Below are 24686 nucleotides of genomic sequence, written 5' to 3' on the forward strand. Positions count from 1 at the left end.
TGGAGAAATATCAGAACGCTCGCTTGTGATCTCCACAAAGTGAGTGAAAAATTTTAGACTGAGAGATCTATCTGCAGTGGGATCCCGAGCCGTGGGAAAAAACCCTTCCGGCCCGACGTCTTCTCTGATAGCGGGGGCAGCGAATCTCCCGGAAAATCCCCGGGTTCTGGCAGATTTCGGTGCCTCGGGGGCGTGGAAGGGCTTTTCCCTTTCCAGCGGCCTGGAGCAGACAGCTCCCGCTTCTCCTTTGCCCTCTCGTCTAATAACTTCGCAGAAATGCGGGGCCAATAAACCACGAGTTGGAAATGGACAGTGTTAAATAAACAAGGGTCTCTTTAAAATTCTCATCCACTTCAGATGTCTAAAGTAAGATTGTGATGATTTTGTCACGGTTTGGTAAATTTACCCCTTTAAGAGGCTTTCATAAATCCCAGAACACACCTTCAGCCAGATTTGAATATAGATTTAGGTTTTAAAACCCAGAAGCTGGAAACACCGCTTTATCAAAGAGAATTTCCCTTTAGCTTAGCAATGTGCTGAAGCTCTTAAAAGATTGGATCTGAGAGAGAGAGAGAGAGAGAGAGAGAGAGACAGAGAGAGAGAGACAGAGAGGAGAAAGAGAACTAGACAGAGAGGCAGACAGGGGGGAAAAAAGACTTTCTTTTTCTTTCTAGAGGAATTCTGCCCAGACTCTGCAGCAGTTGGAGCAAGCAAGGTTTCTCCTGGGTGCTTCCTGGAAAAGTTGCAAAATTGCTCTTCACCTGTAAGAACATGCTTTTTATCTTCCAGTCTCTTCTTGTCAATTTGGAAGTTGCAGACAGCCGGGCTCAGGTACAGTCCCCACAAAACCTACTCTAGGTCAGGACAAAAGCCACTAGCTTTGGGCGGGGGTGGGGGTGCTGGGCTGTTGTACGGAAAACCTTAGACACTTGGTGGGAGAAAAAGACTCCTTGGATGAAAAGTCTAACTCGATTTTCTGTAAGTCCTAGAGCTTCCAATGTACTTACTACATGGTCATTTTATTTTCTCTATTCATGTTTAACTTTTTTTCCCTGTGTCCTCTGTCTTTAAGGTTTTTTTTTTTCCCCTAAGAATCTGATTTATAGTAGCATGCTTTATGTTTTTAAGTAATTTTCATAAACAAGTGGATGGTTTTTAATTGCCATGAGTACAATTATCTTGCTATAAATATGAGATGTAAGCATTCAGAAGGTAAATTAAGAAAACCAATACACAGGAAATTAAATTATTTGTCAGAGCTTGCATGCAGTTTCCAAAATATGGCTGATATTCATATTTCAAAATCTAGATGCATGTCTGGTGCTAGCTGGGCTTACATTCTCCACCCCACATGCCAGAGCAGTTTAAAATATTCCAAACTTTCCTCCAAGTTTATTAAGTATGGTGGTATGGGGAGGGGGGAGTGGAGGAGTGGGAGGAGAAAGGAGAGAGATCTCAGTATTCTTTCAGGCTAATTAAAAAAGAAGATGAAGAACAAAACCCATATTCCGTGAGAATACAGCCTCTCAGGGGGAAAGGAGCCAGTTAGACTCCTTGTACACTTACTTCGGAAATATGAAGATTAATTTCCAATCTTTTCAGTGATTCAGTGGAAAGTGGGGAACCACATCTAGCCTTAAAACTGCCATGATATTTAGAAAGAAGTCATTTTTTCATTAGGTTTTAAAATATGTCTCTATTAAAAACTTTGACAAGATTAACTTTAATTAATTTTTTAATAAGAGTTAAATATTAGTGATGCAGGCAGAATTGGAGGGGAAATAGGTGACAGATCACTTATGAATTAAGCTTGGGTCGGTTATTCCCTGTATTGCTATAGCCTCAGAAAAGAGGGTAAGGGGGAAAGAACCGACATCAAAGATAGGATTGTGCTGTCCTGATAAAAGAATCGGAGGCAAATTCCAAATGCAAAAAAAAAAAAAAAAAAAGGAGGAAAAGAGGACCATGTTGTTCCGGAATGAAACGGATTAAGATTGTGTGACAAGTGCGAGATGTGGGGCTGTGAGACATTTATGAGCTGAGTGTGAGCTGGGAGCTATGCGTCTGTCCCTGAGTGTGTGGGGACCAAGGGTGTGTGCAGAGCAAGGTTAGGGTGGGGGATAGGAAGGGCATGTGATTGTGAGAGACAGTGTGAGGGGTGTGAGTGTGGGTTTGGGTGTGTGTTAGGAGAGTGTGGAAAGGAATGTGGATGGATTGTTGAAGGGTGGTAGCTGTCAGTTTATATAATTTTCATCTCTTGGTCCTGAAGTTTCCTTGAAGTCAATTCTACTACGGGCAGCAGCCTTGAGCTTACAGAGCTGATATAAAACAACCATTACAGTCCAATATCTTGCCTGTTTGCAAACTTCATTTAAAACTGGGGGAAAAAAGACCCGAGAATGGTTTTGTAAGAAAGGAAAAAAAGAAGAAAAGAAAACCGCAGTGAAGCTTTAAACTAGTTTGGATAAATCTTTAATCTTTTATTTGTAACCTTTTACAAGCTTTATTTCCTGTATATGAAAAGCTTCTTTTATATGGGCACGACAGACTTTTCCTTTGGATTTTTAATTAGAGTCCATCAATTGTAGCCATATTTAAGAATCAATATAAAGTAATCCTTCGAGATGGGATAAGGTTTTAATCGAAAATCTAATTTCCCACTCTTTGCAGATCATTTTAAGGAGCTGGTTGATTTTTTTTTTTTAAGAGTTCAATTTTTAAAAGACATAACACCTAAAAACCTGGAAAAGATCATGTCTGCAAATAACCAACTGATGTCGCCTTACAAAGAAAAAAAAAAAATCTAGCTTTTGTAGGGAGCTTTTTTCTTCTATTTAGAAGAATTTGACTTATATTTTTCTCAAACACTATCCTGTAATGTGGCTCCTATGAGAGTATTCACATTGAATGGGGAGAGAAAAAGAGAGAAATTGTTTGTCTAAAATAGTATTTCATATGCAGAAGGTAGTAACTTAAAAATTTTTTTATTAACAAAGAAAACACAGATCTTGACAGATCCTTTTCACTACAGCCTTCCAAATTCCCAAGATTAGAAAATGAATAGTAAACACCTTTCATTTTTGCTCACGGATGCAAAGTTTTCATTTTCATATCCAGGAAAGAACATTTCTGACCAGTTTTTAAACTTCAACACTAGAATTTTGTGATTTAATTTTTTTTTTTTTTTGCAATAGTTGAAAAGTTGTTTATCACAAAGGAATAGAATTTTAAGCAGTTCTGCTAGAGTTACTAGCTTTCAATTCCCCCCTCCCTTTTTTTTTTAAAAGAAGAAATATGAAAGCAAGGAAGAAAACAGATAAACAAAAACTAATTGTAGGTGCACAGCCCAAACATTTTTTGCCCCTTAATAATCAGGCTAAGGGATTTGTTCAAAGACTGCACGTTGTCTAAATGTGCTCAGTGCATTTTCAACAAACATCACTGTTTTAGTTTAAGATCTGCAAATTATCCCTAAACTAGAAGGGATCCACCCAAAGTTTATAGGCATATTTTCCAGTCACTGACTTGTTTTTATTGTTACATCTGTTGAATGCGTTTAAAAAAAAATGAACTCATGGTACTTGCTTTTTGAAATCTGAATGAAGGGGTTTTGAACATATTTGATACTCATGCTTTCCTTTTATCTGCAGAAATTTCAATTTATTTAAAAGCCTGCCGTTTAATGCACTACATGGCCGCATACATTTTAGAGAAACTCTCTTGTATTTCTCCGTAATCGCGTCTAATGAAAACCTGGGATTTTCCTTTATTAAAAAAAAATGTGAAAATATAATGCATCTTCATTAGGAAAATTGACTGCTGTGCTCACAACAGTTCTTAATTGAAAAGGCAACCTATTTTAATGGTGTGGCTGAGAAGAAGATTACATACTTTATCCAAACACAAAGACAATTAATAATGAGAAGCAGGCTGCTGCCATTAACTCTAATGCAGTTGCATCAATGTCAGTGAAAAGTGCTCATACCTGAGATACAGGGTGCAAACTCCCCTGGTTCCCTCCTTTCCCAATTCACCCACTTCTTAATTTGGGTTTCGTAACGTGTAAGCGCCAGGGCCACTGTCATTAGGCGGACTAGTTTTGGGCAAGTGCGGCGCAGGGCCAGGCGCCCCTTCCCGCAGGTCGCGCGGTCCCGGGCAGCGCCGTCCGGCCGGAGGCGCCCCAGCCGCGGGTGTCTGCGCTCAAACCTGGCGCCCTCCAGCCTGCGATCGGAGCTGGGCGAGGGCGGCCGCGACCCCCGCGGGCTGGAAGGTTAGGAGACCCGGGGCCACCTGGTGCATTTTGAAAAGTTTACCCAAAGAGACAGGGCTGCCTCGGAGACTGGATTCTGCTTTGATTCTCTTACGGAAAAGTCGTGGGGGGAGAAAATCTTTAAATTGAGAGCTTGTGGGGTGGGGGGCTCTGGGCGCATATGGTCATCCGGCGGAGTGACCAAGTTTGCCAAAGCGCCCCCTCTCCAACTCGGGCCAAGAGAGCAAAGCGTGAGTGTGTGTGTGTGCGCGCGCGCGTCTCTGTGTGTGCGTGTGTGATCGCGCGTGCGTGTGTGTCGAACGCGGGGGATCCCAAACTTCCCTAGGTTCGAGCACGCCCCGGCTCCAGGTTGGGCAATGGGGAGGAGGAGTCAGTCACCTCCGGGCTTTATCCTTTCCCTGGCGAGGCCCGGCCAATTCAGGCCAGGCGCCGGCCACCTCGAACCCGGGGCGGCTAGCAGCCCGAGCCAGCCCACGAAAGGGAGACCCCGGGCTCTAAAGCCGGGCGCGCCTAGTGCCAGGCGTGACCCTGCGGACGGCCGAGCCTGGCACTCCGGGGCTCGGGGACCCGAGGTCACGGTCGGCCGAGGCAGTCGCCAAGCCCTGGAGTAGGGGAGCAGGGGAGGGGCTACAGGTTGGGAAAGGGGTGATCTCAAATTTTTTTTTTTTTTTTTTTTACGGGGTGTTTCGGCGCCCGCGAGGCGTAGACGCCTACAGCTTGGAGTCCTACAGCCCTCGGAACCCGCTCTGCCCCTGTCTCTTCCACAGCACCATCTCCCAGCCCGAGGCTCAGGCAATTAGGGGAGGTGGCACCTCTCCATCAGTATCACTCTCTCCCTCAAAGTGGGGCAAGGGGCGGCCGCAGGCTAACAGGCGCACTCAGACTAGGAGGTCTCTTCCCTTCACCAAAGGATTAGTGGAGGGGGCGGCGAGGGGGGCCGAGCTCCTTCAGGGAATTCGGGAGGCTTCTCGCATTGGCCAGCCACACAGAGCGCCAAGGAGAGATACACTGCTGGGGTCTGAGCTCGTGGGAGGTGCTTGGGAGGTAAGAGAGGAGCTGGTAGTCAGACTTCCAAGGCTGCCCCAGGACACTCACACGCACATTCGGAGGAACCGGGTCCATCCTCCATGGCACAACTGGACACACGCCTCGCCATTGGAAGGTAGCCTTAGAGGAAAGTTCTTCCCACAAATGCACACTTTCATCTGCAGCTCTGTGTCCCTGGGCCAGCCTTATTATATCCCTCCATCAATCATACCCCACTTTTCCTCCTGTTTGCATCTATTCATCTTCAGACTTCCTGCAGACTTGTCATTTTTGTGATTCTGCTCGCGGGTTAGGGAGCCTCTCAAAGCTTCTGAAAACAAGCGTACCTGGAGTTTTCCGGGAAACCCCAGGCTCCTCCTTTCCCTCCCTCAGGGAGAGGTGGAAGAGCCCTGTAAGCTTCCTTTGATGGAAGGAAGGTTGATGAGTTTCTTGTCATGGTTTAAGAACCTTCTCTCCTCCTCCCCCACCTCATTCTATCTAATGTATCTAGAGCTTTTCCTGTTCCTTTGGACAGCCTTTTTCAGAGTGCAAAAGTTGAAGTACTCTGCTGCTGCTGCTGCTGCTAAGTCACTTCAGTTGTGTCCGACTCTGTGCGACCCCATAGATGGCAGCCCACCAGGCTCCGCCGTCCCTGGGATTCTCCAGTCAAAAACACTGGAGTGGGTTGCCATTTCCTTCTCCAATGCATGAAAGTGAAAAGTGAAAGGGAAGTCGCTCAGTCATGTCCAACTCTTCGCGACCCCATGGACTGCAGCCCACCAGGCTCCTCCATCCATGGGATTTTCCAGGCAAGAGTACTGGAGTGGGGTGCCATTGCCTTCTCCATGAAGTACTCTAGTTACTGTTTATTAGACAAGCCTTGGTTTCTGCTCGTGATGAGGCCTCCTGTGTCAGCTGGATATCAAGGGAGAGACAAGGTTACCAAGATCAGTAAGAAGCGGTTCTCTTCTTGGAATTTATTGAACCTTAGATGTCATACTTGCCCAACAACATAAGAGTAACAATAGATGAACTTGTTTTTGTGGATCTGTTTCTTGGCATTTGACCTATCGATGCTAGAGGCATGTTTCTTAGCATGTGTGTGACTTTGGATAGCAGCTCACTAATGACATTCATAATCACTTATTGAATACAATTTAAGCTAGTTCAGCAACAGATAGTAGCTTTTAGCCTAAATGGCAGTTTTCTGGCAGCTTATTCAACCAATGGACAAGCAAAAAGCAAAAGATATAATTGCATCCAATACTTAGCTCCTGAGTATGGCGGTTACCACTGAAGAGACACACAGACCGCACCAAAAGTAGATGATATGTTCTGAGTTAGTTTTTGAAAAGCTGTTTGGTTGTGTTCTCTTGTATTTGATGCACTAAATAGGCCAAAGAAACACAGAAGAAACAAGCATGGTTTATAGAAATTGAGTATCAATATAATCGTGACTTTAATAATTTATCCTTACCTTGCCCTACTGTTTCAGTAAAAAAAAAACCCACAAAAAACCAGAAGTGTCAAAGTCCTAGGTGAAGGTTTTTTCTCACAAGGAGATATTCTGTAGACACTAGATATTCACCAAAGAATAGGTCACCTCAAGGAAGCCAGGGTTTATAATAAGACACTTGGAGGGAAACCAAGTAATACCATTATCATTAAGAAATATTTTTAAATGACCTGGTAGTTGACCTTGGATAGATACAACCTCACTCAACTACATTCCACTAAAAGAAAACACATTTTGCATTAGACCATATAGTCTTAAATCCAATTGCATGTTTGGATCAATTTGGTCTATTAACCAATTTATTCAGCACATGGAAGGATGGGTAAATATATTTTTCATGTTCAAAAATTTCCATTGAAATTTCTGATTTCTCTAAAGATGAGTAATTACCAACCCAAAAAGTCTCTATAACACAAGTTTTTTTTTTTTAAGTTGATTGAACTCATATTCATTCCTTTATTCATTCATTCAACAATCATATTCAAGGGCCTACTATGTATTATGCAGTTTTCAGGAGTTATGTCTAGAGATTCAGATATAATCAGAACCAGAAACTAAGTTAATTTTTGTTTCTATTTAAAGCAGAAGCAAATAGTTATAATAAGCATTTCATCTAAAAGTTTACATTATCAACTGTCTTTGGAAATTTCATCATCACAAATCGGAGGGCAGAAGTCATCTTGATTTTTCTGGTTTTTAGAGTATAGAAGATTATTGGGGACAAAAATTAAGCATGGAGGGATTTGTCAGTTGCTCAAGGTTGTAAGTACTTAGGTTGATCATCCACAGCAGTGTTCCAGGGGAAAACTGTAGTTGTTTGCATTCACTGACAAAAGTAGATGTCTCTTAATGTTCAAATTTGATTTGTTTCTAAAACATAAAATCAGAAGGCAACTGAGTGTACATTTTATTTTATGTTTAGATAGAGTATGTGCTCTTCAGCAGATGCTTTTTTTAGATAGGAATAAACATAATCTTGAGATTTAATTCTATATTCTTCTAGCCAATATCTAAAAGATACAGATATGTGTGGCATTGTTACACGTTTATCTTATTCTTAAGAGAATGCAACAAAAAGTATTTGACATGATTATGAATACCAGTTGCCTTTTAAGTCTTTTTTCTTGGCTCAACATAAGTATTGTATATTTATTTGTTTTTGACCATTTTAGCTTTGACTACTTGTGAGTCCTTGAATTTGATGGGTCTTATTTCTTTGTGAATCTATGATTTCCAAAGTAACAACTTACACTCAAATATAGTCTTTCCTAAGAAGACTTTCTCCCCCTTTTTTTTAATTTGCCCTCCATCCATAAAACAGACACTACCATGGATTTTTTCATTGGTCACTGATGGAGTTATTGAATGTGATCAAGTGATAGATTAGAACTAAGTCTCCATAGAAGTGGCTAGTGTATAAAGCCTCCTTTTTTCTGGTGAACTCTAACAGGGAGGAATTAAATGCTATCTTTTATAAAGCAATCTTACTGATCTATGTCTATCTAGACCCACTAGAGTCTTTGAGCCATCTCTTCACCAGTAATTATTTTATCTTTTGAGTATAATTTGAGGGTCATGGCACCCATGGTTTAGTCTGTGGTCTGTAGAGATACCATATTCATTAATACCTTTGATACAAAGTATTTGGAGGGTTTTTTTTTTAAATATCCTAAAAACATCCAAAAATACATTCTTTGCTTTCCAAATTTGGTCTTTTTAATTTCCTGTACAGCTAAGAGGACATGAAAGCCCTTTTGTTCTAGAGCTGTGGATTCTTATGTTCAAGGTGTTATTTGTTTGTTCCAGGGACTGCACTTGTGATTTTAAAGTGCCATAAATTCTTCTAATTAAGCCCCTATAGTCTTTATACTACCATGCCAGCTTAGATTGAATTCTTGGGAATGGAAAAAAAAAATTTCCACAAGATTAGGTAGCTATTCATATTATAAATATGACTTTATTAAATTTAACTGGCAAAGAGATCTATTGCAAGTAAAGAAGGTGAAAATGCAGGCCTAAAATATCCAGGAATGAAAATAGAACATTTAATTTCTGATTCTCTCTGCAGGTGGGGTGTGAAATAGAATGCTTGTGTTGCTGCTGCCAGAATGCTTGCCTGTTTTTACACTTTCGTAAGGGATGTGGGCAATACACAGGAATACTTCCTGAAGTGCAACAGGGTTAATGTAGAAATTCATTAGACATAAGGAGGGCAGTATTTGCTTTATGGAAGTTCATGGGTCTCTTGATGCCAAAAAGGGTGGATGAGAAAGATGGTGAAATGAAAAGGAGATGAGAATCCAGACACTCCATCAGCAGCCTTACCCTGTGACAGACCCAGAGGCAACTCCAAAGCCACCAGGGCAACTGCCTGTTCAGTTTGCCAAAGAGCCAGATGCTGTTGCTTGGAAGAATCTCCTCCACAGCTTGATGTCTGGGTCCTGTGATTGCCGTCCAAAGAACAGTGGTGGGGCATGCTGGGATGAATGCAATCCCAGCATCCCACCGCAGTGTTTTCTTTTTTTAAAAAAGAGTCATTTTAAATTAAATAAGTTTTAAGACTCATATGTTATTTTTGAAAATTTAAAAAGGAAATTGGAAGACAATAGTACAAATCAAGGCTGCATACCTGGAAAAAAAAAAACACTCTTAAATTTTATCTTGCTTTTGGGTCATATTTAATTGTCCCATGAGGACTGGGACATTTAGAAGAGACGAAAGACCATCCACCATTCACAATGATGAGATAAATATTACTAGAAGAATGGTGATAAATATTACTAGAAAAATGGTGATGCAGATGGTATTTATTATTTATGTTATTAACTATGATCACTTATAATTTACTTACATGAAATATAAGTGAGATATTTAATTTTAGGATTCGTTTTGCAACAGAATTTTGATTGTGGATGCCAGTGAATGTAGTTTAAGTCCAAAAAGCAGTAAGAAAAATGCTAAGGAACATTTAAGGGGAAAAAAATCATCCCTGACTGTCTGATGATTTCCCAGCTTCTCTTCTTAAATATCAACAGGATTGTCCTATGAAGTAACATCTTTCCTTTTCAAAATGTGTGTTAATATCTGTTGTGTTGTAGCTGAGTGAATAATAGCTGCTGCATGTTTTTGAGTCATTCAGACCACTTCAGCAAATGAATATAATTTGATTCCAGTGTACAACCAAAATCTTTGCCCTTTTTGTATAATCTTTTATTTTTCTAATTATAGGAATTTTTTTTTCCTTTAATATTCCCAGACTTCATCTAATAGCCTGATAGTAACCCTGAGTGCCAGGGTAAATCTGTAATTTCTTTAATCATTGTGATCAATGTGAACCATGGCATGATTAATTCGGCCATGGTAAAAGGTAATGGTTAAGAAGATAATCAAAATATTTGGATAGTAATAACTTACTATGGAGCTGAGATTCTCAACCAGGGGTGATTTCTCCCCCCAGGGGACTCTTGGCAATGTCTGGAGACATTTTTGGTTGTTACAACTCTTATCTAGTTGGTAGTGACCAGAAATGCTGCTGAATATCCTGTAATGCAGAGAACAGGCCCTAGCAACAAAGAATTGTCTGACCTAAATGTAAATAGGTGCCAAGCTTGAGCAATTCTGATGTAGGAAAATAGATAACATGTATACTAATGTTGACATTTAAGTTTTTTGGTTATTACCAAAATATAAATAGCTATATAGTACCACAAATGCAGATGAAAAATTAAAAAGCCCAGTCACTGAAATATTTTAAAATATCTTCATGTTTAGGATCATATAGACAGGCCATAATATAATTCTTACTTTCTTCAAAATGTATATATCATCCTCACTTCAATTATTGTTTAAGCACATAACTAGCCATATCTTGATGAAGTTAGCAGTAACTTTGAGTTATTATGCTCAGGTTTCATGAATGGTATACTAATTCAGCAGGAAAATTAGGTTAAAGAATTTTTTGTTTTTGACCTTTTTTTTTTTAATGTTGAAAACTTCTTTCCAAAATATTTGCAAAATACATAGAATTATAAAGAGGAAAATGAAATCCTTAATTCTACCTTATGCGTTTAGTTTCTGTAGACTCAAAGTTGTGCAAGTGGACATTAATTTCTTACTATAGGAACAAATACTGTTTGACAAAATATTTCATTATAATTAAGTTTTCATGATATTAATTCCCCTGTGCAGCAGATGAAAAGTGAAATTTTTAGTCATTTTCATAATTGTTCCCAATACTAGTTTTTCTCCCCTTTTCTGAGTGTGAATTTTTTGGGTTTTTGTTTGTTTTTTTAAAGCAGTGTTTTAATTATACTAAATAGAAGGTATCTCTGCATAGAAAAACTTGCTTAGACCACAAAGTTAATGAAATAAAGCACAGTCTTTAAATAACAAATTGAGCAGCAATGAGTTTGTATTAACATTTGGGCAGTTACACACAGCTTCTGCTTTATTTAATCCATTAATCTTTGGTTTCCTCCTCAGACCCAAATTGCCTATTATCAGGGAGGCTGTGGAGAAAGTGGAAATGGCCCATATGGCCCAATCTTCAGGCTTTATCTTTTCTAGATTTAAAAACAGGGGCAAGTCCTCAAACTAACACAAGTTTTGTCTTACACATTTGGTAATGGACATTTTATGAAACCCTCTACCTGTCAATACAGGAGACACAAGAGACAGGGGGTTTGATTCCTGGGTCGGGAAGATCCCCTGGAGTAGGAAATGACAACCCATTCTTGTATTCTTGCCTGAAAAATTCCATGGACAGAGGATCATGGGGTTGCAAAGAGTCAGACACAACTGAGCAACTGAGCACATGCACACACCCCTCAACATAAAGCAAGAGCTTTAGTGAATAGCTTCTAGAACAGACCTTCTTTCCTTCCTAGCAAAGTAAGTCTCATTCCTGGAAGTGTAACAGGTGGCACATTCAAACAGTAACACGCCTGTCTAGGGGTTGATGTCTAGGGGTTGGATGAGAGGTGATACTTTCTTTTTTAAACATACTCTGAGCAACACTATTTCGGGGAATCCCACCTTCTTGTGTCCACCAAGTTCAGCCAAATAAAAAGAAACATAATGAACGGCTTTCTAAAGGTTGCAAAAGAATCTTTTGAGAAATAAAATATAGCTGTATAATGAGTAATATGTCAAATGGCAAAAAATATTATTAAAATACAACTGAAGTGTGGATCCTTTCCATAATAAAGAATATATGGGTACTTTTGATAGTAAGACTATGGGGTTATTTGTCCTGGTTCTGTTTTGGATCTTGTCCTTATGAACAGATGATGAGTCTCTGCTGGGCTTCCCCAGGTCCTGTGCTGCCCATGCCATCTTGGCCATTTCTTTGAATTAAGGCTGATTTAGTAATTACAGAGAAATCCTAATCTCTGGGTGTTTCAAACTTAAAGTTTAGAATTTAATATTGAGTGTCTTCAACTATTTCTATGCCTCTAGTTATTTCTGTTCCTAATTTATACTTGCAAAATGTCAGAATGTGTTGCTCATTTAATTCTTTAGGTGTCTATAAGTTTATTTGACTGTCAGTTATAACACTCCTTTTATTTTTTTCTGCTGCTGTAGAGGAAAGGACCTGTATATCCACCCAGGGGTGATGGGGGAGAATGGAAACTCCTCTGGGCATGACCTAGAGGAGTTTTCTTTTTCTTTCCATCACTTATGTGTCTTTATGGCTGCTTCTTTGTCATATTTTTACCTGCACTTTCATCATTAGCTAAAAAACGAACTAAGGAAACGTGTGTTTACTTCACTACTGGTGTTTGATGCCCATTTGTATGTGGTTAGTATATACAACATCTAACTTCTTCTCAGGCTGTTTAAAAAAAAAAACAAAAAAAAAACCAAAAAAACACAGAACAGAGCATTCATGGCCTAGGAGCTACTCAACCCTTGGGACTAGAGTTGAGTATTAACGAGAATGAAGGACCTATTTTCGACACTGTTCTTTAAAATATAAAGAAACTGTGGAAACCCAAGTGAACTGAAAGGTCTGTGATGATAAAAATATTTCATGAGCATAGCACATAGTTAAAGGGTGAGTTCTTTTAACTTGAAGAAGAATGGCTGAAGTAATGACCCAAGTGATTGAAATACAGAGATAATTTCTATAAGAGAGTTTTTAAAGGAAGCTCTCCATGCCTTCTTTATAAGATCAGAGAATATAAAGGAACTTAACATAGGAGCTTTTTCAGCTGAATACACAGACTCACATCCCCAGCTTACCCAACCCAGTGGTAAAACACAGAAATATGTTTACTGGTGGCCATTGTAGATTCTCTGTAGATCTCTTTGGAGATCTCTGGGAAGAGATTTGAAAGCTTTGGTTAAATAGCTTTATTTACACCTGCCTGAAGGTAATCTAATGATTTCTTAAGTTTCTTTTTTATTCTATGTGAATATAGAATATGTGAATATAATTTTTAAATTATTTTATTAATAGCCAAAGGAAATATTTACTTCCAACCAGTAAATTCCAGGAGGATCTCCTCATGTTTTGAGGATTTAAGAAGTTCATGTTGTGCAAAAATGGACTAGCCTTAAAATTCTCTCTCAAGAAAGCTCATAGTCCTTGCATGTTTTTCGTATGTATTTTTAAAACATCTTGGTATTATTTACTATTTAGTTACAAATTTTTATTACATGCTATGTTTTATCCCTCCAGAGCCAACACAAACCTTAAAAAATTTCAACCATTTGTTGTATCCTGAACTCTTTTTTTAGATGCTAACTTTGTTTGAATTGTTATATAGTAAAATCGACTTTTTGGGCACACTTGGTTTTATGTCTAATGCTGAGTAAGTTCAGGGTTTCCTGACTGTGGAGGTTACAGGACTCTATGGTGGTTTAGTTGCTAAGTCATGTCCAACTCTTGTGACCCCATGGACTGTAGCTTGCCAGGCTCGTCTGTCCATGGGATTTCCCAGGAAAGAATACTGGAGTGGGTTGCCATTTACAGGACTCTATACATATGTTGAAAAATTCACAGAACCAAGCCCAGTTTGTATAGACACAGAAAAGTAATAGTATAGGTAAAATAGCACTATTTTGACTATGTTGTTTCTACAGATAGATGAAAATTTGTGTTTGTAATTTTCAGATAAAAATGAAAAATTCAAGGATTTGGGCTCAACTAATCACAGTCAGGGCTTCCCTTGTAGCTCAGTCGGTAAAGAATCTGCCTGCAGTACAGGAGACCCAGGTTCAATTCCTGGGTTGGGAAGATCCCCTGGAGAAGGAAATGGCAACCCACTCCAGTATCCTTGCCTGGAAAATCTCATGGACAGAGGAGCCTGATGGGCTGCAGTCCAGGGGGTTGCAAAGAGTCGAGCATGACTGAGTGACTAACACTTACACTTACTTAATCACAGTCAACACACAGAAGAGAATTCTGTTAAACACTCCCCTTTCTTTTCATCTCATCTTCAGAAAGGGAAGTTATTATGAGACAGTAAACATAATAGGGTTAAAAATACCTGGAAATTTAGTACATGGTGTCAGAGAAGATACCACAATAGTCAAATGTAATGAGGTTGGATTGTATGTATTCTTCCAATTTGTCATTTCTTTTCAAAGCTATTATTTCACCCTTACTGATAACCTCTCTTCAGTTAAAAAAAAATTACCATTAACATTCACTCACTTTTTGAAGGTTTTGAACAATTTTTTAATCCAACCAGCTATTTTACCTTACACAATAGATGTGGTTTTAGCCAATAATCTTCATTGTTAACAACATCCAATGGCTTTTAAACAATTATATGACATCCATTGTGTTCCACTTTCTTTCTATGGCAGTAAATGCCCTTTAAAGCACTCCACTAGTAAGTACACGAGGTATCGTTTTCATAAAGCGATGGTAGCTGTCTCTTAATTCAATTATTCAACTCAAAGACTTCCTTCAATGCTGCAGAATTGTCCTAGTAGTTCCCCATTTCTGATGTTAACCTGAGCTGTTCGTGGCTGCTTGGATTGTAAAGTGTTTCTTTACCTATTTTGTTGATCTTTTCAAACTGTTCTACCTGTCATGATGAAATGGTTTCAGATTTTTTTTTTTTTAATCCATAGGAATTATAAGTAGATGTCATTTGTATAAGTGTAAAGAAGAAATGAGCATCTTGGGTAGGGGGTGAGTGGTGTCAGACGTCTACCCGTAAAGAAAGCCATGATATTAAAGCTCAAACTCTGTACCACCAGTACCGCTGCTTCTTACTGCTCCTTGCTTCCCATCCCCTTATTTCTGGGGTAAATCTTATTTGGGTCATTTGATTATTTACTTATTATCTCTAGAGGGTGGGTAGGCTAGTACTGTCTGAACTCCAAATAAACTCAAAATGTAATAAAGGTCAGAAGCTAGAAAGGATTAAATCCTTGTTATATTTACCTTTTGAAAACCCATCCAGTTTCACCCCACAATTTCATCCTGGGAAAAAGTAGAAATGGTATTGGATACATTATCAGAAGAGTGTCAGTATGTAGTTCTTTGAGGCTAACTAATTATGAATCATTTTTTCCTCTTATAAAATAAAAATTTGGTATTAGTATGTGATAGATTTTCCCCCCCTTCCTCTCTGAATTTTTAGGAATAGAAACAATAGGTGCCAAAATCTCCCTCATAGGTTTGATTCTACAGTAGCTAAAATGATGAATCATTTGGCTGACATGATTTTGCCTTTTTTTTTTTTAATAAATCCCTCAAGGTTCATTGTTGTAACTCTCAATCTGGCTACACCACTGTTATGGTTTTGAGCAGTAGGACCCTGGCATATCCACTGTACTCAACCTGCGTTGCTCCTCACTGATCTAGCAGACTCCATTATGGCCTGTATTAGCTAGAACTTCACTAATTGCAAATTCTTGGTAAACAGTAAGAGTTATATTTTAGTATACTGACAGGATATTAATCAGATATGGGTGCTACTCACACCAGCATGATTCAAGGTGCATGTGTTTCATGGTCATGGGCCAACCTCTGACTCTAAAAGACAATGTTGAACAACATAAATGTTTATTAAGGAAGACCACTGAAGAAGGAAGACCAAGCAGTGTCTATCTGAGTTAACCTGTGAGAGGTGCCAGCCTCCACCCTTTAGAAATATCACTGCCCAGGGAGTCATCTCACCTGTTCTTGCGGTTATCTGTGCCCACCTGTCTTTTAATCTCTACTTCATAGAGCTAACACACTTCTTTCACCCACGTGTTATAGGTATATGTCAGGTGGCCCCTTGGACATCCAGTAGAACAGGGAGTAGGTAACCTGGTGAAAAAACTGAGACTTTCTGAAGAGATTGACAGCTTGTCTATTTATCAGATGAATTTGATTTTCAACAGTCAGATTGAGGTATACAAAAACAGGTTTAGAGAAAAGCCGGGACAGAACATGGTATGGATGTATTATCAGTTAAGGGACTCCTATAAAAATAAATGAAAAAGAGAAAAGGAAGGGGGAAAAATGAAAACTTCAATTTACCTATGCGTGTGTGTGTGTTCAGTCGTGTCTGACTCTCTGCGGCCGTATGGACTGTGGCCTGCCAAGTTCCACAGTCCATGGGATTCTCTAGGCAAAAATTCTGAACGGCCATTTCCTCCTCCAGGGGATCTTCCTGACTCAGGGACTGAACCCATGTCTCCTGCGTCTCCTGCATCGCAGGCGGACTCTTTACCACTGAGCCGTGGGGGAAGCCCTGCTCTATTCACCTGACCCAACTAATTTTTTCCCCAGAATAAATGGCTTTAAATATATGAACTATATCTAATACAGATTAATTAATATTATGAATATAAATTCAATGGAATCCTGAAACACTATGAAAACAAAATAAATGGTGAGCACTTCACCTAGTCCCATATAAATGCTAGCCAAAAGTGAATCTTCCTATTGTTTGAGGAGCCATAGTTCATAAAGATTTTTTTTTCTGTGAATCATAAAATGTTAATTCAGGTGTGGCAGTTCATGCTTGGTTTTATTCCTTCCTTCACCAAATGCTTATTAAGCACCTACAGTGAGGTAGAAGCTGTGGGGTCTATATAGAGGTATAATCCATGGGATACATAGAGGCAAAAGCCACAGTTGCTGCATCTATCAGTCAGGGTCCTGGCAAGGAAGAGATGGTGCGCTCAAGCATGGTAATTGAGGAGAGATGAATGAAGGGACTATTTACAAATGTGTTGGTGGGGATAGGGAGCCCACGAGGGATGGTGAAGCACCATGGGGCCAGCAGCACTAGGAGCCATTACCGCTCCTAATAATGAAGGGATAAAGGGAAGGAGCAGTTACCAGAACCGAGGGCAGTCTGCAGCCATGGTTGTGGCTGTCCCCCTAGGAGGGAGCCACCTAACAGGAGCTGGAACCCCTCCAGGAGAGAAACGCTGACATGTCACGACCCATCAGGGAGGGGAATGAGCAACAGACACCATGCACTCTCTCCTCCCACCCTCTGATTTCCTGAGGGTGGCTGTCATTGGTTAAACGGACCCGCAAACCAGAAAACCAGAGAAAAAGCAAGCCCATTGAAGGTCAGCACCCCAATATACAGAACAGAGTGGAGAAGGGAAGAGGATGGTTCTAGGGACAAGCAGCGCACCCAGAACACTGACCTTGAGATATACATGCAGAGCAAGTTAAACACCGAACAAAGCAACAAAAATGTCACGAGATAATGACACATCATAGGGCAATATGGCCTGCTGAGGGGGAGGAGGGGGGTTTGTGGTATAACTCAGGGGAGACTCTTAGGGAAAAAAGGAATACATCTGTGGTTGGGCCTTCAAGAGCAAGCTAGGATTAGGTCAGGACAGACTAACCTGGGCTTCCCTGGTGGCTTGGATGGTAAAGAATCTGCCTGCAATGCAGGAGACCTGGGTTCGATCCCTGGGTCAGGAAGATCCCTTGGAGGAGGGCATGGCTACCCACTCCAGTATTCTCGCCTGAAGAATCCCCATGGACAGAGGGGCCTGGCGGGCTACCGTCCATGGGGTCTCACAGAGTCAGACTAAGCGATTAAGTGCCTAAGTGACTAACTCACAGATTAATGTGGAGGATGGTCCAGTTGGGGGGACAACAGAGGGAACAAAGGCCTGGAAATAAGAGTGAATATAGCACAGTTTATTGAGAGATATGTCCAACTGGCTGAAGCACAGAATAGATGTCTTAATGAAAATGCCAGGGATTTCTGTGAGAATGTGAAAATTGCCATTTATAAAATTTCCCCTTATCTTTACTGAAAGTGAAAGTTGCTCAGTCATGTCCAACTCTTTGTGACCCCATGGACTATACAATCCATGGAATTCTCCAGGCCAGAATACTGGAGTGGGTAGCTGTTCCCTTCTCCAGGGGATCTTCCCAACCCAGGGATCCAACCCAGGTTTCCTGCATTACAGGCAGACTCTTTACCAGCAGAGCCACCAGGGAAGCCCAAGAATACTGGAGGGTAGCCTATTCCTGCTCCAGTGGATCTTCCTGACCCAGGAATCTAACCAGGGTCTCCTGCATTGCAGGTGGATTCTTTACAAGCTGAGCTACCAGAGAAGCCCTATTTTTACTGATGCTGGGAAAGATTGAAGGGAACAACAGAGGATGAGATGGTTGGATGGCATCACCGACACAATGGGCAGGAGTTTGAGCAAGCTCTGGGAGATGGTGAAGGACAGCGAAGCCTGGTGTGCTACAGTCCATGGGGTGGCAAAGAGTCAGACACAGTGGAGCGACTGAACAACAATATACCTTGAAGTCTGCAAAGTTTTGAACAGAAGACCCCAAAGATAATAAGATATCTGGACCCTTTCACTTTTGCTTGCTATTCTCTTGAAACAGTGAAATAGTTAAGCACAAAACACAAAATACCAAAGTGAATGGCACTTGGAATTCAAAAAAGGAGTAGGCTAGAATGTGTAATTCCTGAAGTGTGTTCACTCACTAAAAACAATTCATTCAAAAATCATATTTGAAGCATCTCCCATGTACCATACACTAGCATTACAAATAGAGTTTTTGAAGGGTGATCAGATCCAAAAGCCAGTTGACAGTTTAGCTCAGACTGAACCTCACCTAGTTAAGACAAAAACAAAATGACGTATGCTGTTCCAGAATATATCCAAATCCACAACAGGTGTTGTTGTTCAACTTTTTGAGACCCCATCGGCTGCAGCATGCCAGGCTTCCCTGTCCTTCACTATCTCCTGGAGTTTGCTCAAGCCATGGGTCGCGAAGACACGACTGAGCGACTTCATTTTCACTTTTCACTTTCGTGCACTGGAGAAGGAAATGGCAAACCAGTCCAGTATTCTTGCCTGGAGAATCCCAGGGGGAGCTTGGTGGGCTGCCATCTATGGGGTCGCACAGAGTCGGACACGACTGATGCGACTTATCAGCAGTAGCAGCAGCATGGCATTGAGCCAGTGATGCTATCCAACCATCTCATTCTCTGCCGCCCTCTTCTCCTTTCGTCTTCAATCTTTCCCAGCATCAGGGTCTCTTCCAATGAGTCGGCTCTTCACATCAGGTGGCCAGAGTATTGGAGCTTCAGCTTTAACATCAGTCCTTCCAATGAACATTCAGGGTTGATTTCCTTTAGGATTGACTGGTTTGATCTTCTTGCAGTCCAACGGACTCTCAAGAGTCTTCTCCAGCAGTCTTCTCAAAAGTAACAATTCTTGGGTATTCAACCTTCTTTATGGTCCAACTCTTTCATCCATACATGACTACTGGAAAAACCATAGCTTTGACTATATGGACCTTTGTCAGCAAAGTGGCGTCTCTGCTTTTTAATACAGTGTCTAGGTTTATCATAGGTTTTCTTCCAAGGAGCAAGCATCTTTGAATTTTGTAGCTACAGTCACTGTTCACAGTGGTTTTGGAACCCAAGAAAATGAAATCTGTCACCGTTTCCACTTTTCCCCCCTCTTTTTCCCACAACAGGTACTCACTAAATATTTGTTGATCAAATGAAAAAGTAATTAAAGATAAAATATTATATATTTCTACAGTATTTTGAAACAGGGCACAAGATGGTCATTTATACTGAATTTCAAAATGTAGTGAGAGTGCAGACCTACTATGAAGGCAGAGACCTGGCCTGTCTTGTTCACTGAAGTAATCCCAGCTCCTTGCAGAGAGCCCAGCTCGGAGCCAGAGCACAGTCCCTATCCCCTGAATGAATGCTGGGATAAATTGACAAATGAATGCATACTTGAATTAAGTATTTTTACAGTAAGGTTGCTTGGGGTGGTAGCATCTCTTGGGGGCAACCCTTGGGGAGATGTAGTTACCATTACAGCACATTAAGTAGTCCTTCAGATTTTTAACGAGTACTTCTTATAAGTGCTTCTGAACTTTTCCTCACTTTAATTCCTTGTGAGTCCCAGATGAGCAGTTGTTTAAATAGCTCTAAATACAAAGGGGGAAATCATGTCCTGCATCACTTTTGAAAGGCAACACATCAGGGCAACCCATGAAGATGCAGGGCTTCTGTCTCCAACCAGGGCCCAGGTGTGTATACCTGTGGTCGGCCTCAGAGGCACTTGCACAGTTACCTTTGTTCCTTTCTTTAAGAGCTCTAACTTCTTTACCTACTGCCATTAAAATCATATTAAGTCATTCTGAAGTGTTTCCCATAAACACCAAATGAGAACTATAGCTGCGAGAAAAATTATCTACCTGTGTGGAGTAGGTTATTATGTTAATTTGTCATCTGAGTGACATTCATTTTAGAGAAGAGAGTATTGGGGTGTGCACCCTCCCCCATGCCCCATTTACTCCACAAAGAGTGTGGCTTCCCCCGGCTCCACTCCCACCATAGCTTTAACCCCATTGGCTTATTAATTATGAGAGTAAATTTCTATTTCCTGGCTTTTAAACATGCTTTTGTTTTTTACTTGCCATTGGTCACAAATAGAGGTGTAAGTTCACACTGATTTTTATGGTTGATAGAAACTGAAAATCACAAATTATTATTGTCAGATGATGACGAATGTGTGGTAATTTTGACTTTAAAGCAAGCGGGTGTCCTAGTAGAGTGAATTATGTTTACACATCTCTTCTGGTCAGCTTCCAGTTTAACAATTCCTGCATCTGTGAGGGTGAGATGGGAGAACCAAGGCTTTCAGGTGTCTCTAAGATCTGGGAATACCACTGCAATCCAATTGTGAGTAAGGGGCTCTGTGCACTAAATCCTTGTGTTTATATTTAGAAAGAAATGAAAAATGATTGTTAGGGCTGATGGCACCCTGCTGACCCTGCTGACGGCGTTTGTGATGAGGGCTTTTTCAGAATCTTATGGCCAAGATAGGACCAATCCTTTTCACTTGAACAAAAGATTATTTATGATGAAAACATTAACCCATATGCTCTGACAGACTGAAATATAAAAGAGGTGAAGGAGGTCTGAAACATATGGATGCAAAAATGTCTTAAGTATGTGTGCTAGGAATGGGATTGTGCATATGCTATTTTCAGTTCTGAGTATTTGTTCCAGTTTGTGAAATTCTTTTCTTGTTTTAAAGATCTCACTGCTAGATATACCTACATATTAACATGTGGATATCTCTGCCAGCATTCAGCTTCTAATTGTATATGTAATAGTCTAAGTTTTGTACTGCAGATTATGAAATTAAACTTGCACATTAATTCCCCCTATAATGATTACTGTGGGTGCTATATAAAAATAAAAGTAAAGTTTTAACACTGAAGTATAACTGATGTACAGTGTTGTGTTAGTTTCTGATATACAGCAAAGTAATTCAGTTACACACACAGACACATACATACATTCTTTTTTATTTTTTTTCCATTATAGTTTACTACAGGATATTGAATATAGTTCCTTGTGCTATACGGTAGAGCCTTGTTGGTTATCTATTTTATATACAGTAGTTTGTATCTGCTAATCCCAAATTCCTAATTTATCCCCCCCCAGCGTCTTCCCCTTTGGTAACTGTAAGTTTGTTTTCTGTGTCTATGAGTCGTTTCTGTTTTGTAAATAAGTTTATTTGTCATATTTTAAATTCCACATATGTCATAATATGGTAATTTCTCTTTCTCTTTCTAACTTACTAAAGAATCTGCCTGCAGTGCAGGAGACCCAGGTTCGATTATTGAGTCAGGAAGATCCCCTGGAGAAGGAAATGGCAACCCACTCCAGTATCCTTGCCTGGAAAACCCCACTGACAGAGGATCCTGGCGGGCTGCAGTCCATGGGATTGCAAATAGTTGGGCATGACTAAGCGACTAACACTTTCACTTTCACTTGGTATGGTAATCTCCAGGCCCATTCATGTTGCTACAAATGGCATTGTTTCATTCTTTTATATTCCACTGTGTATATGAACCACATTTTCTTTATCCATTCATCTGTCAGTGGACACCTCGGTTACTTCCATGCCTTGGTTATTGTAAATAGTGCTGCTATGAACACTGGGGTACATGTACCTTTACAAATTGGAGTTTTCTCTGGATATAAGCCCAGGAATGTGTTGCTGAATCATATGGCAATTCTATTTTTAGTTTTAAAAAGACCCTCCATGCTGTTCGCCATAGTGGCTGCACCAGTGTCTATTCCCCGCAACAGCATAGGATTCCCTTTTCTCCTTTCCCTCTCTAGCATTCGTTACTTGTAGACTTTTTAATGATGGCTATTCTGACCTGTGTGAGGTGGTCCCTTGTTATCATTTTATTTACATTTCTCTAATAATTAGCAATGTTGAGTGTCTTTTCACATGCCTATTGGCCATCTGTATGTCCTTTCTGGAGAAATGACTAGGTCTTCTGTCCATTTTTTTATTGGGTTGCTTTGTTGTTGTTGTTATTGAGTTGTATGAACAGCTTGTTTATTTTGCAGGTGAAGCCCTTGTCTGTCCAATCATTTGCAAATATTTTTTTCACAGTTCATAGATTATCTTTTCATAATGTTTATGGTTTCCTTTGCTGTGCAAAAGTTTATAAGTTTGATTAGTTTCCATTTGTTTATTTTTGCTTTTATTTCAATTGACTTGGGAGACTGACCTAAGAAAACATTTGTACAATTTATGTCAGAGAAGGCTTTGCTTATATTCTTTCCTAGGAGTTTTATAGTGTCATGTCTTATATTTAAGTCTTTAAGAAAGTTTATTTTTGTGTGTGTTGTGAGAGTATATTCTAACTTCTTTGATTTACAGGCAGTTCTTCACCTTTCCCAACACCACTTGCAGAAGAGACCATCTTTTCTCCATTGTATATTCTTGCCTCCTTTGTCAAAGATTAATTGACATAGGTGTGTGAGTTTATGTCTGGGCTCTCTGTTCTGTCCCACTGATCCATATGTCTGTTTTTGTGCCAATATCATGCTGTTTTGATTGCTGTAGCTTTGTAGTATTGTCTGAAGTCTGGGAGGGTTATGCCTCCAACGTTGTTCTTTTACCTCACGATTGCTTTGGCAATTCTGAGTCTGTTATAATTCCATATAAATGTTAGGATTATTTGTTCTAATTGTGTGAAAAATTTCATGGTTATTTTGATAAGGATTGCATTAAATCTGTAGATTGCTTTGGGTGGTGTAGCCATTGAACATAGTTGACACCACTGTAGTATTCCAATTTGTGGGGAAAACACTATTTTTCTTTTGAAGGTTTGTACAAAAATGACACTCAGAGATGAAAAAAACACCTACTTTGGGCTGAAGTATGAGACATGGGATCTCAATTGAGAAGTATAATTTGGAATTATCTAAGCATTTTAAAAAATGTCTTCTGAACCTCAAAAGATTACAATTAACAAAAAGTAAAAATTAATTACTTATATTTTTTTTAACTTATCACCATCTTTATCAATAAGTAAGAAACATAAATGGCCAACTTTTTAGATTGTTGGGTAAACCCTAAGACTTTTAACAAGTAAGAAAAAAGAAAGAAGTAAAAAAGGAAAAATCTTGACTTTATCATATGATTTCAACATTTTTAATTGTGGGTAAATAACAAGCTGAAATAAAAAATTTTAAATAATTATTTCAAAACTCATGTCTAATTCTACGTATGATCAGGGTAGGCAAGGCTTTGATGGTGAATAGACTGAAAAAAGTAATGGCTTAATGTCATTGTGGCAGTCTATTTCTTGCTCACATCAGAGCCCTGGGAAGGTGAACAGATTGGCCAGAGGCTCTCCTGTATGCACTCGGTCAGGGCACCAGGCTGACAGAGGCTCTGCTGTGTTCCAACTGTGTCCTCTGTCCTCACCATGGTTCTCTCTATCACCGCCACTGGAAGGGAGGGCAGAGGTGTGAGAATTGGAGAGCAGCATGGGTTGATCCTGGAAGTGGCACACAAGACTCTTGCTTCCATTACACTGGCTGGCACTCAGCACATGGCTACTGCAAGTGGAAACCAGTTCTGTGCCTATAAAAAAGGGGATGCAGATTCTGTTGAATAAGCGAAGCCTCTAGCACTCTCCCAGCTTAGCAGAGGGTGTGATGCATAGAAGGCCCTCAATTAATATTTGCTGAATGGGGTATGTGTATATTACCTTCCAGGTGTGTATATGTTTCTATAATGTAGCAATAAGATAATCATAATACTTCCTATTTTGCTACAACTTCAAGTAATGGTGATGTACCTGGAAGTGTGGGCAAGATGTTGTGAATAGACACTTAGATACAATTTTTTTCTGAATGTAGAGTACTTATTATTATCTTTTTATCAGATTCTTCTTTTACTTCCATTCTACTTCCTTTCCATGAGCAACATAAGATTTTGGATTTGTCAGAAACAGAAAAATGTATTAACTTCTGGCTTAATTTTACTCTAGTACTTCAGTTTCTGTTGGATGCTAGTGGTACATCAAGGGTTTAAAAAGTAAAAGTCATTAAATGGTAGTTTTGTGGAAGCTTTCTC

The 24686-nt window shown here is 39.9% G+C and overlaps 1 long non-coding RNA gene across 4 annotated transcripts in view; it reads left to right on the forward strand.

Moving 5' to 3' along the window:
* Nucleotides 1-461: 461 nt before the first annotated feature.
* Nucleotides 462-24686, forward strand: part of LOC129621580 (uncharacterized) — a 167061-nt gene continuing 142836 nt past the window's right edge. For all 4 annotated transcript variants that reach the window (XR_008699463.1, XR_008699462.1, XR_008699464.1 and 1 more), the window contains exon 1: nt 462-831. This is a non-coding gene — a long non-coding RNA (uncharacterized LOC129621580). The remainder of the gene's footprint in view (nt 832-24686) is intronic.

The sequence above is a fragment of the Bubalus kerabau genome, chromosome 10, assembly GCF_029407905.1.
Source record: "Bubalus kerabau isolate K-KA32 ecotype Philippines breed swamp buffalo chromosome 10, PCC_UOA_SB_1v2, whole genome shotgun sequence".
NCBI classification, from domain to species: Eukaryota; Metazoa; Chordata; class Mammalia; order Artiodactyla; family Bovidae; genus Bubalus; species Bubalus kerabau.